The following is a 16,523-nucleotide window of genomic DNA, read 5'->3' on the forward strand; positions in this document are numbered from 1 at the left end:
CCCCTCTAGAATATTATTCCTGTCTCTAGGAACTCAAGGCAAGGGCTCTGCCTATCTTCAGTGCTGAAGATACATAGCAGGTGACTAGAAGTTTATTTCATATTCAAGAAATATCTTCCCACAAGGAAACCAGTAAGCCCAGGTGGCTTGACGGTCAAGTTGTACAACACATTCAAGAAGCAGTTCATTTAAGGTTATGTAAACTCTTACAGAGAATATGGGGAGGAAAGGGTAAAACCCCCAATTCATTTTATGAAGATAGTGTATTTGTTTCCCATGGCTGCCGTAACAGAATGCCACAAACTGGGTGGCTTAAAACACAGATACTTATCACTGACCAGTTCTGGAGATTGGAAGTCTGAAACCATGTCAGTAGGGCCACGCTCCCTGTGGAACCTATAGTAAACCCTTCCTTGCCTCTTTCTAGCTTCTGGTGGTTTTCCAGCAATCTCTGGTGCCCCCTGGCTTGCAGCTACCTAACTCACTCTTTGCCCCTGTTACCACATGGCATCCTCCCTGTGTCTCCCTGTCTTCACATGGCCGTCTTCTTTTTTTATTAAGAAAACTCTACCCCAAATGTGGGATTCGAACTCACACCCCCAAGATCAGGAGTTGCACGCTCCACTGACTGAGCCAGCCAGGAGCCCCTGGCCATCTTCTTATAAGGACATGAGTCATGAGGTGCCTGGGTGACTCAGTCAGTTAAGCGTCCAACTTTGGCTCAGGTCATGATCTCACAGTTTGTGGGTTCAAGCCCCGCCTCGGGCTCTGTGCTGACAGTTCAGAGCCTGGAGCCTGCTTCGGATTCTGTGTCTCCCTCTCTCTCTCTGCCCCTCCCCCACTCACACTCTGTTTTTCTCTCAAAAAACAAATAAACATTAAAAATTTTTTTCCGAAATAAAGGACATGAGTCATATTGAATTAGGGTCCTGCCTTACAGTAGTATGACCTCACCCTAACTAATCCCATGTGCAATGACACTATTTCCACATAAGGTCACATTCTGAGGTACTGGGGGTTAGGATTTCAACATCTTTTTTGCAGGTGCACAATTCAACCCATGATTGCATAGTGAACAACAACAAAAATTTTAGGTTTATCCCATTCATGAACATAGATGTAAAAATCCTAAAGGAAATATTAGCAATATGTAAAAAGAATAATGTGTTTTTAATGCTTATTTATTTTTGAGAGGGAGAGAGCGCGCACAAGCTGGAGAGGGGCAGAGAGAGAGCGAGAGAGAGGATCCGAAGTGGGCTCTGTGCTGTCAGTGCAGCGCCCAATGCAAGACTCGAACTCATGAACCGTGAGATCATGAACTGAGCCGAAGTCACACACTTAATCAACTGAGCCCCAAAAGGATAATGTATCATGACAAGTTGAGTTTACCCCTGGAATACAATGTTGGTTTATTATTGGAAAACTGGATAATATAACTTAAACCATATTTACAGATTAAAAGAGAAAAGTCGTGATTGCCAAGAAAGACACAGAAAAAGTATCTGACAAATTTTAGCAGCCATTGGTAATTAAAAAAAAAAAAAAAACTTAGTGGGGAGGCTGGGTGGCTCAGTCGGTTGAGCAGCCAACTTCAGCTCAGGTCATGATCTCGCGGTTCGTGAGTAGGAACCCCGCATTGGGCTCTGTGCTGACAGCTTGGAGCCTGGAGCCTGCTTCAGATCCTGTGTCTCCCTCTCTCTCTGCCCTCCCCCGCTCACATTCTGTATCTCTTGCTATCAAAAATAAATAAACATTTAAAAAAAATTTTTAAACTTAGTAAAGTAGGAAGAAATGGGAATTTCTATAACCTGGTAAGGATCTCTTAAAACACGCGTACACACACACACACACACACACACACACACACACACATTATTCTTAGTGGGAAACGTTGAAAGATTTCCCTTTAAACCAGAAAAAAGAAGCCCACAAGCGTTCTACTATCAATAATTCTCTGCACCATTGTACTGAAAACTCTAGCCAATTCAGTAAGAGCGGGAAAAAAGGGTATAAGAATCAGTGGTCTCTAGGGTCAGTGCAGAGAAGCGGGTCTGTGAGGCTCAGGTCAAGAGCTAGGCTGCAGGGTGACAATGTCACGGACATTTAAAAGAGAGCTCCTGGATATTTCGATGTACATCCTCAGGAACCTCCACAGCCTACTTTCTAAGCTAACAACATTTAAGACTTCCCAGATACCTACCTGGGCTAACACAACCAAAAGATCTGTTTCTGGACTATGACCATGCTGGCTTTTCTCTGAGCCAAACCGCAGAACCTGATAAGGCAGGTGGAGATCAGATTTACCATCGAGAGTGAACACGATGCACTCTGCAGTTTGCTACAAACCTGCTTCGCCAAAAGCCACTTCCTACTCACATTGTCACCCGCATCCTCCAAGTACTGAATTCAGAGGGGTGTACCCCAGTGTATTACCATCCTTATTCCCCAAAATTGCGTATAGTCTTACACTGATGGACATGCTGAGGATTTCCCGCGATGCCATTAAGATATTATAGGGATGCCTGTGTGGCTCAGTCTGTTAGGCATCTGACATGGTTCGTGAGTTCGAACCCCGCATCAGGTTCCCTGCTGTCTGCACAGAGCCTGCTTCGGATCCTCTGTCCCCCTCTCTCGCTGCCCCTCCCCCACTCACGCTCGCTAGTTCTCTCACTCTCTCAAAAATAAAAGTAAACACTAAAAAATAATATGAAGATATTATATACTATATGTATCATATGATATATTATCTCCATTTTATAGATAAGGAAACTGAGGCTCAGAAGAAATCTGACCAAAGTCAAACTATGTTGGCGTGAGATGATAGAAAATATAAAATGGTCTCTGCCCCTGGTTCCTGGCACAGAGCTCCTAAAACCCTTGAATTTCGTAAATGATAAGAGCTCTAGGAGGATCTCTTGTTCAAATATTTGTCTTTGACCCTGGTTCCTGACACAGGGCTTCCCAAAACCCTTGTACATTTCTAAGTGATAAGAACATTAGGAGCGGGTCGCCTGGCTGGCTCAGTCGGAAAAGCATGCAACTCTTGATCTTGGGGTTGTGAATTTGAGCCCCATGTTGGGTGTAGAGATTACTTAAATAAATTAAAAAAAAAAGAACTCTAGGACCATCTTTTGTTCTAATGAGGTGACTGTAGGTGAGTCCTGGATGGGGGCTGGTCACCCGAAGGATCAAGCCACGATTAGAAGCTTGGGATTTTCAGCCTCCCGAGACAGGAGAGGGCTGGAAACAGAGTTAATGATCAATCATGCCTACATGAGGAAGGCCTCATAAAAATCCCAATAGTAGGGGGTTCAGGGAGCTTCTGGGTGGGTCAACACATTCGCATTCTCAGAGGAGGATGAACCCCATCACCACAGGGACAGAGAAGCTTCTGTGCTCAGGACCCTCTCAGACTCCACCCTATGTATCTCTTCGTCTGGCTGTTCATCTGTATCCTTCCTTTATCATGTCCTTTAATAAACTGGCAAATGTAAGTAAGGGCTTCCCTGAGTTCTGTGAGCCACTCTAGGCGATTAATCAAACCTGAGGAAGGGGTTCATGGAAACCACCAATCTGTCGCCACAACTCCCGTGGGCAACCTGGGAACCTACTACTTGTAATTGACATCTAAACTAGGGAGAGGGGGGGCGCCTGGGTGGCGCAGTCGGTTGGGCGTCCGACTTCAGCCAGGTCACGATCTCGCGGTCCGTGAGTTCGAGCCCCGCGTCAGGCTCTGGGCTGATGGCTCGGAGCCTGGAGCCTGGAGCCTGGAGCCTGTTTCCGATTCTGTGTCTCCCTCTCTCTCTGCCCCTCCCCCGTTCATGCTCTGTCTCTCTCTGTCCCAAAAAAAATAAATTAAAAACGTTGAAAAAAAAAAAAATTAAACTGGGGAGAGGGGCAGTCTTGTGGGAGTGAGCCCTCAACCTGTGCGATCTATCTCCAGGTAGATGATGTCAGAATTTAGTTAAATTATAAGACATCCAGCTGGTGTCGCAGAGAATTGCTTGGTGTGGAAAGAAACCCCCACACATCTGGTGACCAGAAATGTCAGAAGTGGGGGCACCTGGCTGGTTCAGTCGGTTAAGCGGCTGACTTCGTCTCAGGTCATGATCTCATGGTTCGTGGGTTTGAGCCCCGCATTGGGCTCTGTACTGACAGCTCAACACCTCAAGCCTGCTTCAGATTTTGTGCCTCCCTCTCTCTCTGCCCCTCCCCTGCTTGTGCTCTCTCTCTCAAAAATAAATAAACATTCAAAAAAATAAAAAAGGGTCACCTGGGTGGCTCAGTCGGTTGAGCATCCAACTTCGGCTCAGGTCATGATCTCAGGGTCTGTGAGTTCGAGTCCCACGTCGGGCTCTGGTGCTGACAGTTCAGAGCCAGAGGCTGCTTCAGATTCTGTGTGACTCTCTCTCTCTGCCCTTCCCCCGATCATGCTGTGTGTCTCTCTCTCTTAAAAATAAATATTAAAAATTTTTTTAAATAATTAAGAAGTGTCAGAAGTGAAATGTTCTGTATAAAAGTAAAAGAGAAGCATTAGGGGGAGTCTGGGTGGCTCAGTCTGTTAAGTGTCAGACTCTATTTCGGCTCAGGTCATGATCTCACAGTTCGTGAGTTCGAGCCCCGAGTCGGGATTATCTTCCTCTCTCTCTCTCTCTCTGCTCTTCCCCCTCGTGTTGTCTCTCTTTCTCAAAGTAAATAAACTTTAAAAAGAGAGAGAGACAGAGAGAAGCATAGGAAGAAGTAGACTGTGTTTTTCCCTATACAGAAGAAGAAGGACTGGGTGGTGTTTCTCCTTTTTTTAACATGACTGTAAGTGGTAGAACTAAGTGCCAAATGCAGACAGGTCTGAATGTAAAAGATGCCTATTACCTAAGAAAAATCCAACTCGGTATCTCCCTGAAGACCCATTCTTCCTTGGGGCATGTGGCGGCTCTCCTTCCCACAGGGTCCTCCAAAGCCTCCAAGCACTAATCACACAAAGTGCCAATCACTGATCCTCCAAGAATCCAATTAAGGAAACAAACTCCAACTCAGAGCTTCACCCGTCACCGGCCCATGTGAACACCAGCACCGCGTCCCCTCTCGCAGTGACCAACAGCCACAGACCCTCAGCAGCGTCACAGGCCTCCAGCCACTAATCACCTCGGGGCTCAGCATCCCAGACACCCCTGGCAGCTGATCACTGACCTTCAGAAACTGCCCATGGCCAGACCATAGGGGATATCAGAACACACAGGAAAACCCTTCAATTCCGGACTGTCAGGGTCTGAGATTTTACCCTCTTGGAAGCTAACAAGTTTTACAGCTGCTGACAGAAGGCACGAGACCGCTGGGGACTTTACAGAGGATTTTCTACTCCTTGCACAGCAGACAGCACGCACATCACGTCGGCACTCCGCATCCCCCAGGTCTCAAAGGGGTGGCACGGAGGGGCCCCGGGGGCTGCCACACATGCAGTGGGTTTCCATGACAGCCAAGAAACGCTGAGCTCGGAGAATCCAGCGCCCGTTTGGTCCCAGCGGGAGACGTTACCTCATCCTCCCCGCTCCCCCCAGGTTGCTCGCTGTTGACACAATCCTGAGAATTAGCCAAGGTAATGAGTGGTCAGGGCGTTGTATTCTTTTAATTTTTTTAATGTTTGTTTATTTTTGAGAGAGAGAGAGAGAGAGAAAGAGTATGATCAGGGGAGGGGCAGAGAGAGAGAGGGACACAGAATCCGAAGCAGGCTCCAGGCTCTAAGCTGTCAGCCTAGAGCCCGACGCGGGGCTTGGACCCACGAACCGCGAGATCATGACCTGAGCCGAAGTCGGACGCTTAACCAACTGAGCCTCCCAGGCGCTCCAGGAGGCCTTGTATTCTTAGACATCCTGGAAGTCGTCTAAGGCCAGGCTATTACACCGCAAGCCGCAAGCCACACAAAGGAGTTTAGACTGATTTTGCTGGTTTGGTGTCACTGTTCCCCGTGCCTGCCCCCCCCCCGACCGTGCACAAATAGATAACCCAAAGGGGCACACTTTATTCCAGCTCTGAATTTGTTGTTGAACTTGATTGGAAACACCATTGCATTGGTTGGGTTAAGTCTAATGGGGTAGTGACATCAGGTGCCTGTAGCCAAGTTGCTAGGCATGGCATAATCCGAGGCCACTCGGGTGTCAAGAGAAGCAGATGAATTTTTATCAGTCAGATCTAAACAAGGCCACGCTGGCATCTGGCAGCATCTGGCAGCTGACTCCGGGAGACCGTGTGATTGTTTTTCCAGGCTTCAGCGCTTGACCTAGGGGACAAAGAGAGGATTGCCTCCTCACCTCACACCTCTCAGAGGCTAGCCCACCTGCTCCCCCAAGTACCCTCTTTCCACAGCCAGGAAATCGGTGTGTCCCATCCCAGGGCCTGTAACTTCACTTTTATCCAATCTTCTCCTACCTGCACCCAGACCTTTCAGCTAGAAGGGCAGGTGCAAAAAGACCAAAGGCGTTTTTATAAAGAGAGAGAGAGAGCGTGCAGGAGAGGGGCAGAGAGAGTGGGAGACAGAGAATCCCAGGCAGGCTCTGCCCTGTCAGCACAGGGCCTGACGCGGGGCTCGAACTCACAAACTGTGAGATCATGACCTGAGCCGAAGTCAAGCGTCGAAATCAAGAGTCGCTTAACCGACTGAGCCACCCAGTGACCCCTAGTTTTTTAATTTTTTTTTTAACGTTTATTTACTTTTGAGACAGAGAGAGACAGATCATGAACAGGGAAGGGTCAGAGAGAGAGAGGGAGACACAGAAGCAGAAGCAGGCTCCAGGCTCCGAGCTGTCAGCCCAGAGCCCGACGCGGGGCCCGAACTCACGAGCCGTGAGATCATGACCTGAGCCGAAGTCGGACGCCCAACCGACTGAGCCACCCAGGCACCCCGACCCCTAGTTTTTTAAATGTCTTCTATCTTGGCCACTGGGGGCCACCCACCGTAGGGGAACTCCATGAGCATGGACTCAATCGAGTAGCGGTTATCCTTATATTCTAGCACCACATCCATCCAATGAGGGAATCTAGGTGACTGAATCAGGATGAAGTTTGAATCTCCTAGGTGTCTTTGGGGCTGAGCTGTCACCCAGATGGTTATGAACCAGGTTAGCCTGGGATGGCCTTGAAGAGAAAGAAAGATACATGGTGCCCAGGCATGGCAGGGCAGAATCCCTGATTTTCACCACTTTTGTCCTGATCATTATCTAGGAGGTATCTAATAGGAAATGGTCCCTTTTTGGTGACAGCCACATTAAGTGACCAAACTGCCTTACTAAGGTGTGTGGACCAGGAGGAGGTGAGAGGGGTAGAGTCTGAGATCCTTTCGAGCCCAGTTTTGAGGAGCCAATGTTCAACATCGGCTATCTGCCAATGGTAGGGAAGCACAGGATGTCTATCAAATACTTTGACTCTTGGCCCATTGTCGGGTGGCCTTTGCAACAAGAGGTACACCACTGTCAAGACTGCGGATGGTCTGCATCTGAAACAGAGTCTTTTACTTTGTGCCCAGTCTCTGATGATGGATGCCTTACCATGTCCAGGGGACAATGGCAGCCTTTGGGGCAGCACCGGCTCCATCAGCGGCTTGATTCCAGTACAGTCTCATCAGAGAACAGGCCCTTACTGTGGACGGCCACATGGCTGATCCAGACTGATCCAAACTGACCTCAAACACTAACCACACTAACCTTACTTATCCCCATAGGCCTGCATCATCGCCCCCCAAGCCCCCATCATGCACACCGGAGACCCTTTATCAGACAACATGTGCCACCCCTCCCACCCCCCAAGAGACTCTCAGGCGCTGAAACCTCAAATCGAGTTCCAATCTTATGCCAATTGCTATTAAGCTGCTTCTGAGAACTACTTCTATTTCCTGTCCCCATCCCTAAGACCACCTTCCCTGAGAGTCACAGGTGCAGTGAGACCACCATTTCCTATTAGCGTGGGAAAGCCAAATTGCCCTAAAGCTGTGATTTTTTTTTAACTCTTTTAAAGTATCAGAAGTCTTTTCTTTTTTCCCCTCAACATTTATTCATTTTTGAGAGAAAGAGACAGCATGAGTGAGAAAGTGGGAAAGGGGCAGAGAGAGAGGGAGACACAGAATCCAAAGCAGACTCCAGGCTCTGAGCTGTCAGGACAGAGCTAGACTCAGGGCTTGAACTCACAAGCCGTGAGATTATGACCTGAGCTGCAGTTGGGCGCTTAACCCACTGAGCCACCCAGGCACCCCGGAAGTCTTTTCAAAGACAGATAAGCGGAGGAGGCTCCTCCTGGAATCTGGGTTTCCTCATCAAATTAAAGGAGGTCAAGAACAAGACCCCGCCTTTTCTGCATCACTCGCCCCGCCCCCAGCTCAAGCAGGCATATTTATTGGGTGAAAAGAGTGCCAGTCAGGGGCGCCTGGGTGGCGCAGTCGGTTAAGCGTCCGACTTCAGCCAGGTCACGATCTCGCGGTCCGTGAGTTCGAGCCCCGCGTCAGGCTCTGGGCTGATGGCTCGGAGCCTGGAGCCTGTTTCCGATTCTGTGTCTCCCTCTCTCTCTGCCCCTCCCCCGTTCATGCTCTGTCTCTCTCTGTCCCAAAAATAAATAAAAAACGTTGAAAAATTAAAAAAAAAAAAAAAAAAGAGTGCCAGTCAAAGCAAGACGCGCCCCTTCGCAGCCAAAAGGCACGTGCTACTTAAGGGCAGCCGGGCTCAGACGTTCTCACTTGGTTGAAATGTCTGTCAATCAAGTCTCCGCTCCCGCCCCCTGGCCGCGGAAGAGCGGCGGATCCAGATTCAGCAGGAGGTAGAGCTCTTAGTTGGCTGCACGCTGGCCCTTCATGTGGAGAGCCCACCTCCCACCCTCTAAAGGTGTCATAGCTGCTCTGATGAACAGCTGATTAACCCCAGGACTGTCACTGGCCCACAGTTCGGTGACAACTGGCTCTGCCTCTTCCTGAGCAGCTAATGGCACAGAGACAGGCAAACCTGCGAAGAGGCTCTGAGCCCAGCCCGGCTTCTGTCCGCTGGTCCCGTTAAGGTGTAGTGTTCAGTCCCCGGGAAGGGAGACAGTGAGACAGCGTTGTAAGTGCGTAGTGGGGCAAGGAGTCTGCGCAACAGCCACTCTAAGGAACGCAAAGACCTGGGGGGCGGCCCAAAACACCGCTGGTCTCATCTAGCTCTTAGGAATTGACTTCATTCAGACCGCCTGAGTTTAATCCCAGCATAGGAAATTTTACCCATGTGTGTGCATGTGTGTGCTTCTTTAAAAAATATGTTTACATTTTCTGTAATTGTGTTTTCTGTAAGATTCTGTAATATGGCCATGGTGGTACTGTAATTTACAACCCTGGTTTAAAAGTTAAACAGGGGTGCCTGGGTGGCTCAGTCGGTTAAGCATCTGACTTCAGCTGAGGTCACGATCTCGAGGTTCAGGAGTTCAAGCCCTGCGTTGGGCTCTGTGCTGACAGCTCAGAGCCTGGAGCCTGCTTTGGATTCAGTGTCTCCCTCTCTCTCTGCCCCTCCCCTGCTCACACTCTGTCTCTCAAAAATGAATAAACATTAAACAAAATTTTTTTTAATAAAATAAAAGTTAAAAGACAAAAATCATAACTATTATGATCTGTTATTGATTACACAATATATAAAATATATAAACGTTAACATCAATAATCTGAATTGTGAGGGGGGAAGAATAGTAAAAGTGTCAAGTTTAGGAATGCTACTGAAGTTAGTTTTTTTTAATGTTTCTTTACTTTTGAGAGAGAGAGGGAAACACAGAATCCAAAGCAGGCTCCAGGCTCTAAAAAGAGACCCTGCGAGATGGAACTGCGAGATCATGACCTGAGCCAAAGTTGTCTGCTCAACCAACTGAGCCACCCAGGTGCCCCTGAGGTTAGGTTTTTACCAGCTTATAATAGGTTGTCATAATTTTAAGATAACTTAGGTAATCCTCATGGTAACCACAAGGGAAAAACATACAGTAATTACACAAAAGAGCATGATAAAGAAGTCAAAGCATACTGATACCAAAAGACATCAAAGCACCACAACAGACTGATTTACAAGCACCAGAACAACAAAATTACAAAACAGAAAACAATGAACAAAATGGCAATAGCAAATCCTTACCTATCAATAATTAACCTTAAATGTAAATAAATTAAATTCTCTAATCAAAAGACAAATGGCTGAACTGATTGAAAAAAAAAACCCAAGAGATTCACTTTAGCCTTAAGGACATACATAGACTGAGGACAAAGGTTTGGTAAAATTTCAAGCAAATGGTAACACCAAAAAAGCAGGTGTAGCTATATATATATCAGACAAAATAGACTTGAAACTAACAAAGGTACATTTTATTAATCAAAATGTCTTTTTCAGATCCCAAAGTGACACCTCTGAGCTTGCTGTTTTTTCGTCAAAATTAAAGCTTCCCACAAAGAGGCCACGTTTGTAGGGCAAGTGGAATTTTTCTGGAAAGGGGAGAAAGCAGTTCCAGGTAAGAAGAATGATGGCCCAGAGGCTGATATGACTTAGAATCTTGCCAGAAGCAGAAGCTGAAAAGTGTGTGCAGAGAGTGTTTTTCATTTAGATGGAATCTGTTTGAATCCACATACGCCCGCGCATACCAAACCCAACGCGGTTTGTGTGTGCTGTGGAGGGGGAAAAATACTCAACAACAAATGTAGAGAATGAACAGCAAGGGGGAATTGAGATTTTAAAAAAGGGGAGTCCTCTCTGAGAGGCTGATACTTAGCAAAGACTTGAAGGAGGGAAAGGAGTTGGAAAGAGAATAAAAGGACAAGACTACAGCATTTCTAGTCCCCTGGAGATGTATGTGTAATTGGCACCCCACAGCCTTCATCCGTGGCTGCTCTTCCCCCAAACTTCAACTGAGACCCTGGGTCCTCATTCTGACCCTGGCAGAGTTCCCCAAACCCTCTCTGCCTTTGAGATGATTGACTCCAAGAATCCTGCCACTTTTTCTGACCACTACTCCCAACGACCCAGACTGGCCTTAAGTCATTTTTCAAGCCTCGTCTTCAGAAACCTCCGCTTTCCATACCAGACCCCAAGCCTCCCAGAAGTAACTGCTAGGGATCCAAAACCGCCTTCTATTTCGAGTCCACAATCTAAACATTCCCAAAACCATGATTGCCACGATTTCACTTCTTAGGGCACTTATTTAAAACTTCCACGGTCACTACATTAATGTTAATGAGGATTCATTCATTCAACTGATATTTACAAACACCTATTCCATGTCAGGCAATGTTATAAGCACTCTCAGATTAATCCTCTCAATATCCCTAGGTAGTTAATGCCTTTAGCCCCAGTTGATAGAAGAGTAAAATGGGAACATAAGGTCACACATTTGGTATGGAGGGGGCTGTGATTTGAACCCAGGCAGTCTGGCTCAAGAATCCGTGCCCTTAACCACTATGACTGGCAATCATGGCTCTTGTTTCAAAGTTCTCTCTTCAGTTAGATACTTCCTTTAGGTCTTTCTCAAATGCTATCTCAGTGAGGCCTTTTTCTTGGCCACTCCAGCTAAAATTGACACACACACACACACACACACACACACACCCTCTACCCTTTCTTGCTTCATTTTTCTCCTTCACATTTATCACTATATTTTATACATTTTACTTATTGATCTAGCAATTAGCACTACTCAAATTTGTTATTTACATTTATTTATTATTTTTAACATTTATTTTTTTTTTTAAATTTTTTTTTTCAACGTTTTTTATTTATTTTTGGGACAGAGAGAGACAGAGCATGAACGGGGGAGGGGCAGAGAGAGAGGGAGACACAGAATCGGAAACAGGCTCCAGGCTCCGAGCCATCAGCCCAGAGCCTGACGCGGGGCTCGAACTCACGGACCGCGAGATCGTGACCTGGCTGAAGTCGGACGCTTAACCGACTGCGCCACCCAGGCGCCCCTTTAACATTTATTTTTGAGAGAGAGAGACAGAATATGAGCAGGGGAGGGGCAGAGAGAGACACACACACAGAATCTGAAGCAGGCTCCAGGCTTTGAGCTATTAGCGCAGAACCCGACGCAGGGCTCGAACCCACGAGCTGGGAGATCATGACCTGAGCCAAAGTCGGATGCTTAACTGACTGAGCCACCTAGGCACCCCTGTTCTTTACATTTATTATGTCTCCTATAGAAGTCAGCCCCTAGAGGGCAGAGATGTGTGCCTGTTTTATTCACTGCTGTAGCCCCTGTCACACAGTAGGCACTTGGTAAATATTGGTGGGATAGATGAATGAATGAATACGTGAGGGAGTGAGTGATTGAACCCTTCCAATGACGGTGAATTCCAAGCTGCGTTGCCTGGATCCTGGTTGGCCCTGGATTCACTCCTCTGACTCATACACAACTGACTTGGCTCTGCTTACAGAGCCATTTAAACTTGCAATTATACCACTCCGATGAATTTCTATTGAGAAAATTTGCCCTAGAGTGAATTACGAGCCAATTTAATTCCTTGTTCAATGTCATACAGAGGTGCACTTCACCCAAAGCCAATTTTGGGCTATTTTAATTTTTCTGAAATTGTTTTCAGTGGGATGAATCATTTTCGGGTTAACTTTTACAATGATGATTCGATCTATGCATCCATTTTCTTATCTGTGTCATGTTTTGGCAATAATAGCTTTGCCCCAGATATCTTCCTTGGTCTCGGGCTGCTCTTTGAACAGCTCAGGCACATTCTTGCTTCAGGGACCGTGCTGATTGTTCCCTCCACCAGAAATGCTGTCACATCTGTGTAGTTTATCTATTGTTTCCTTGACATTTTTTTTCTTAAAAAAAAAAATCATCTTTTTTAAAAATCATTTTTCAATAAGGTCTAAGCTGACTATTCTATTTAAATACAAACTTCTGTCACCTTACACTCCTGATCCCCCTTGAATTTATCTATTTCTTTATTTATAAGTAATCTTTGTACCCAATGTGGGGCTTGAACTCACGACCCAGAGATCGAGTCAGTTGCCCCACGAACTGAGCCAGTCTGGTGCCCCCCGATCCCCCCCTTAAATTTAACGTATACTTACCATCTCACAACATACAAATAAACATAACTGGTTGCCTTGTTTATTGTCTGTCTCCCTCTGCTGGAACAGAAGCTCTAGGATGGCAGGGAATTTTGAATCTTATGTTCCCTGCTGTGTCCCCACTGCTTATAACAGTGCCTGGCACCCAGGAGGCACTCAGTAAATATTTGTTGAATGAGTAGCTCCTGTCATTCTGTGCTTCGTTTGTGGCCAGTTTTCACCAAGTCTAATATTTCAGGGTCAAAATTCGCAGGTTCACATTTTGTTGAGAACATTGGATCCTTCCACCGATTAGTTTTCCCTCAACATGTTTTATTTTTTTTAACGTTTATTTTTTTTTTTAATTTTTTTTTTTTTCTTCAATGTTTTCTATTTATTTTTGGGACAGAGAGAGACAGAGCATGAACGGGGGAGGGGCAGAGAGAGGGAGACACAGAGTCGGAAACAGGCTCCAGGCTCCGAGCCATCAGCCCAGAGCCTGACGCGGGGCTCGAACTCACGGACCGCGAGATCGTGACCTGGCTGAAGTCGGACGCTTAACCGACTGCGCCACCCAGGCGCCCCTAACGTTTATTTTTGATGGAGAGCATGAGTTGGGGAGGGGCAGAGAGAGAGCGGGAGAGAGGACCCCAAGTGGGCTCCACGCTGACAGCAGCGAGCCTGATGCGGGGCTCAAACTCACAAACCATGAGATCATGACCTGAGTTGAAGTCAGATGCTCAACTGACTGAGCCACCCAGGTGCCCCTTCCCTCAACACATTTTAAAGTTCAGAGTTCTGACTGTCATCAGTTTACTCTGGGGTGCTTATGGCTATCAGTGACGGTTGTGAATCTGGTAAGATGTTTTGTTTTTATTTCCTAGGTGATCCATGACAAAAACTGTAAGCAAGGCCCCTTCTGCAGTCCAGAATTGTCTGAGACGGGCTTCGCTAACCTGGCAGGGCAAAGGAGAGAAGGCAGCCAACGGAGACTGTTAGTAAGCAATGTGGCTTTGTGGGTAATGAGCGCATTCCCACTGCGGAGTTCTGGAGGCCGGTGGAGAACACACAGTTTAGAGATGTCCCACCTGAGGGCCCAGGGAAAATGATGGAGAGCGCTGGGCAGTGGCCACGACGTGGCCTTCACCGCTGGGCGAAGTGGAGATTGGAAAACTGCCGTGATTTACAAAAGCTGGTCGGTCACATGTTTACCCCATGACTTAGCAACTCCGTTCCTAGGTACATGCCCAAGAGAAATGAGTGCATCTATCCATCAAAAGATGTATACGACAATAACAAGATGTATGCAAGGACGGTCACAGAATTATTCTTAATAGGCCCACATAGAAAACTACCCAAATGTACCCATCAACACTGGAATGGATGAAGTGCGGGCTGTTCATACAATAGAAATGATTATAGCAACGAAAATGGTGAAACTTCTGATTACATACCGGTGCGGCTGCATCTCACAAACATCATGCTGAATGAAAGAAGCTGGACATAAAAGTGTATGATGGCACTTATATGGATGTCCCAAACCAGATAAAACTAACTTAGGTTGTTAGAGGTCAGGAGAGTGGTTACCCTTGGAGAGGGGTGGGGTTGGGGGGTGGACCTGAAGGCAGTGTCTGGTGTTCATGTTCTCTCTCTTGACCTGGGTGCTGGTTACATCGGAGTGTCCAGTTTGTAAAAAGTAAATGAGCTTTGGGGCACCTGGGTGGCTCAGTCAGTTAAGCCTCCGACTCTTGGTTTCAGCTCCGGTCAGGATCTCACGGTTCGTGAGTTCGAGCCCACATCAGGCTCCTGGCGGACAGTGTGGAGCCTGCTTGGGATTCTCTCTCTCCCTCTCTCTCTGCCCTTCCCCCACTCACCCTTTCCCCCCCTCTCAAAATAAATAAAAAAGTAAATGAGCTTTGAAGGTTGTATGTACATTTTAATTGAGTGGATAAAACACGAGTTTTGGGGGTGGCTCACTCAGTTAAGCACCTGACTCTTGATTTCGGCTCAGGTCATGATCTCCCGGTTCGTGAGTTCAAGCCCCATGGCGGGCTCTTCGCTGACAGTGCGGAACCCACTTGGGATTCTCTCTCTCCCTCTCTCTCTTTGCCCCTCTCCAGCTGGCTCTCTCTTTCTCTCTCAAAAACAATAGAAATAAACTTAAAAAACAGGGGTGCCTGGGTGGCTTAGTCAGTTAAGCATCCAACTTCAGCTCAGGTCATGATCTCGCAGTCTGTGAGTTTGAGCCCTGCGTCGGGCTCTGTGCTGACCGCTCAGGGTCTGGAGCCTGCTTCAGATTCTGTGTCTCCCTCTCTCTCTGCCCCTCCCCTGCTCATGCTCTGTCTCTCTCTGTCTCAAAAATAAATAAAAAATTAAAAAAACAAGTTTTGAGGGGCGCCTGGGTGGCTCAGTTGGGTAAGCAGCTGACTCGGTTTTGGCTCAGGTCATTGTCTCATGGTTCGTGAGTTCGAGCCCCGCATCAGGCTCCACACTGACAGCATGGAGCCTGCTTGGGATTTTCTCTCTCTCTCTCTCTCTCTCTCTCTCTCTCTCTCTCTCTCTTTCCACCCCTCCCTGCTCATGCTCTCTGTCTCAAGATAAATAAACTTAAAAAAAGTTTTGAGGTGGCCAGGGTGGCTGGGCCCCAACGAGGGAGGGGGAAGGTGGTATTGTTGCCATCAGAAAGGGGAACAAGGGCATGGGTTTTAGGATTTAGTCTAAGTGCAGCCCCTTGTTTGACCAGAATAGAGGTTTCTAGAGAGCCTGGGAGCTTGATGAGGAGGAAGGACTGGGAAGACTGGAAGTGCTCATCTGCTCATCCACCGTGGCTGTAAGCCTGAAGGGCCTTGATGGTGGGGCAGGGCACTTACACCAGAGGTAACAATACCACATCTCCGAAACATATACCGTACCCATCCCTGCTCTAAGTGAACTGACATGGCTGAACACCTGCCCTCGTGGGACTTCCATCCTGGATGGGGTCAGTTCGGGGGGATATGTTCTCTGGGCCAAGGGCAGGGTATGGCAGCAACAGGCTGGCATTTATTATAGGGAGTATCACTCCGATATACTCAGGTACTTCGTGGCTAGGATAACACAGCCCTTGCCCTTCTGCGGTCCCAGTAACTGCAGGCTGGGAAGGTGGAGGGTACTCCCTTGACACGTTAGGATTCTCTACTTTGGGGGACCTATCCTCAGGTTGGGAGACTGGTCCCACAACAAAGCACTCAGAGAGTGAAATTGCTCACTTCCAGGAAGGTTCATATGGACATTGCTCCCACCTTAGCCACATGCCAGTGGACTAAGGCTCCTCCTGAGACTCAGTAGCTAGGGGTAGAGACATCACCTCTAGCGGTGGGTCCATCAAAGCCAGATTTTCTTCTGGTAGCCAGGGACTGGGGGCTCTGCATTCTCTGAAGTCCCAAGCAGGCACATGCGCAGAGATGGTAGCAATGAGCATGTAATCTGGGAGTTCTAAAGTAT

This window comes from Neofelis nebulosa, chromosome X (genome assembly GCF_028018385.1).
Source record: "Neofelis nebulosa isolate mNeoNeb1 chromosome X, mNeoNeb1.pri, whole genome shotgun sequence".
Lineage (NCBI taxonomy): Eukaryota > Metazoa > Chordata > Mammalia > Carnivora > Felidae > Neofelis > Neofelis nebulosa.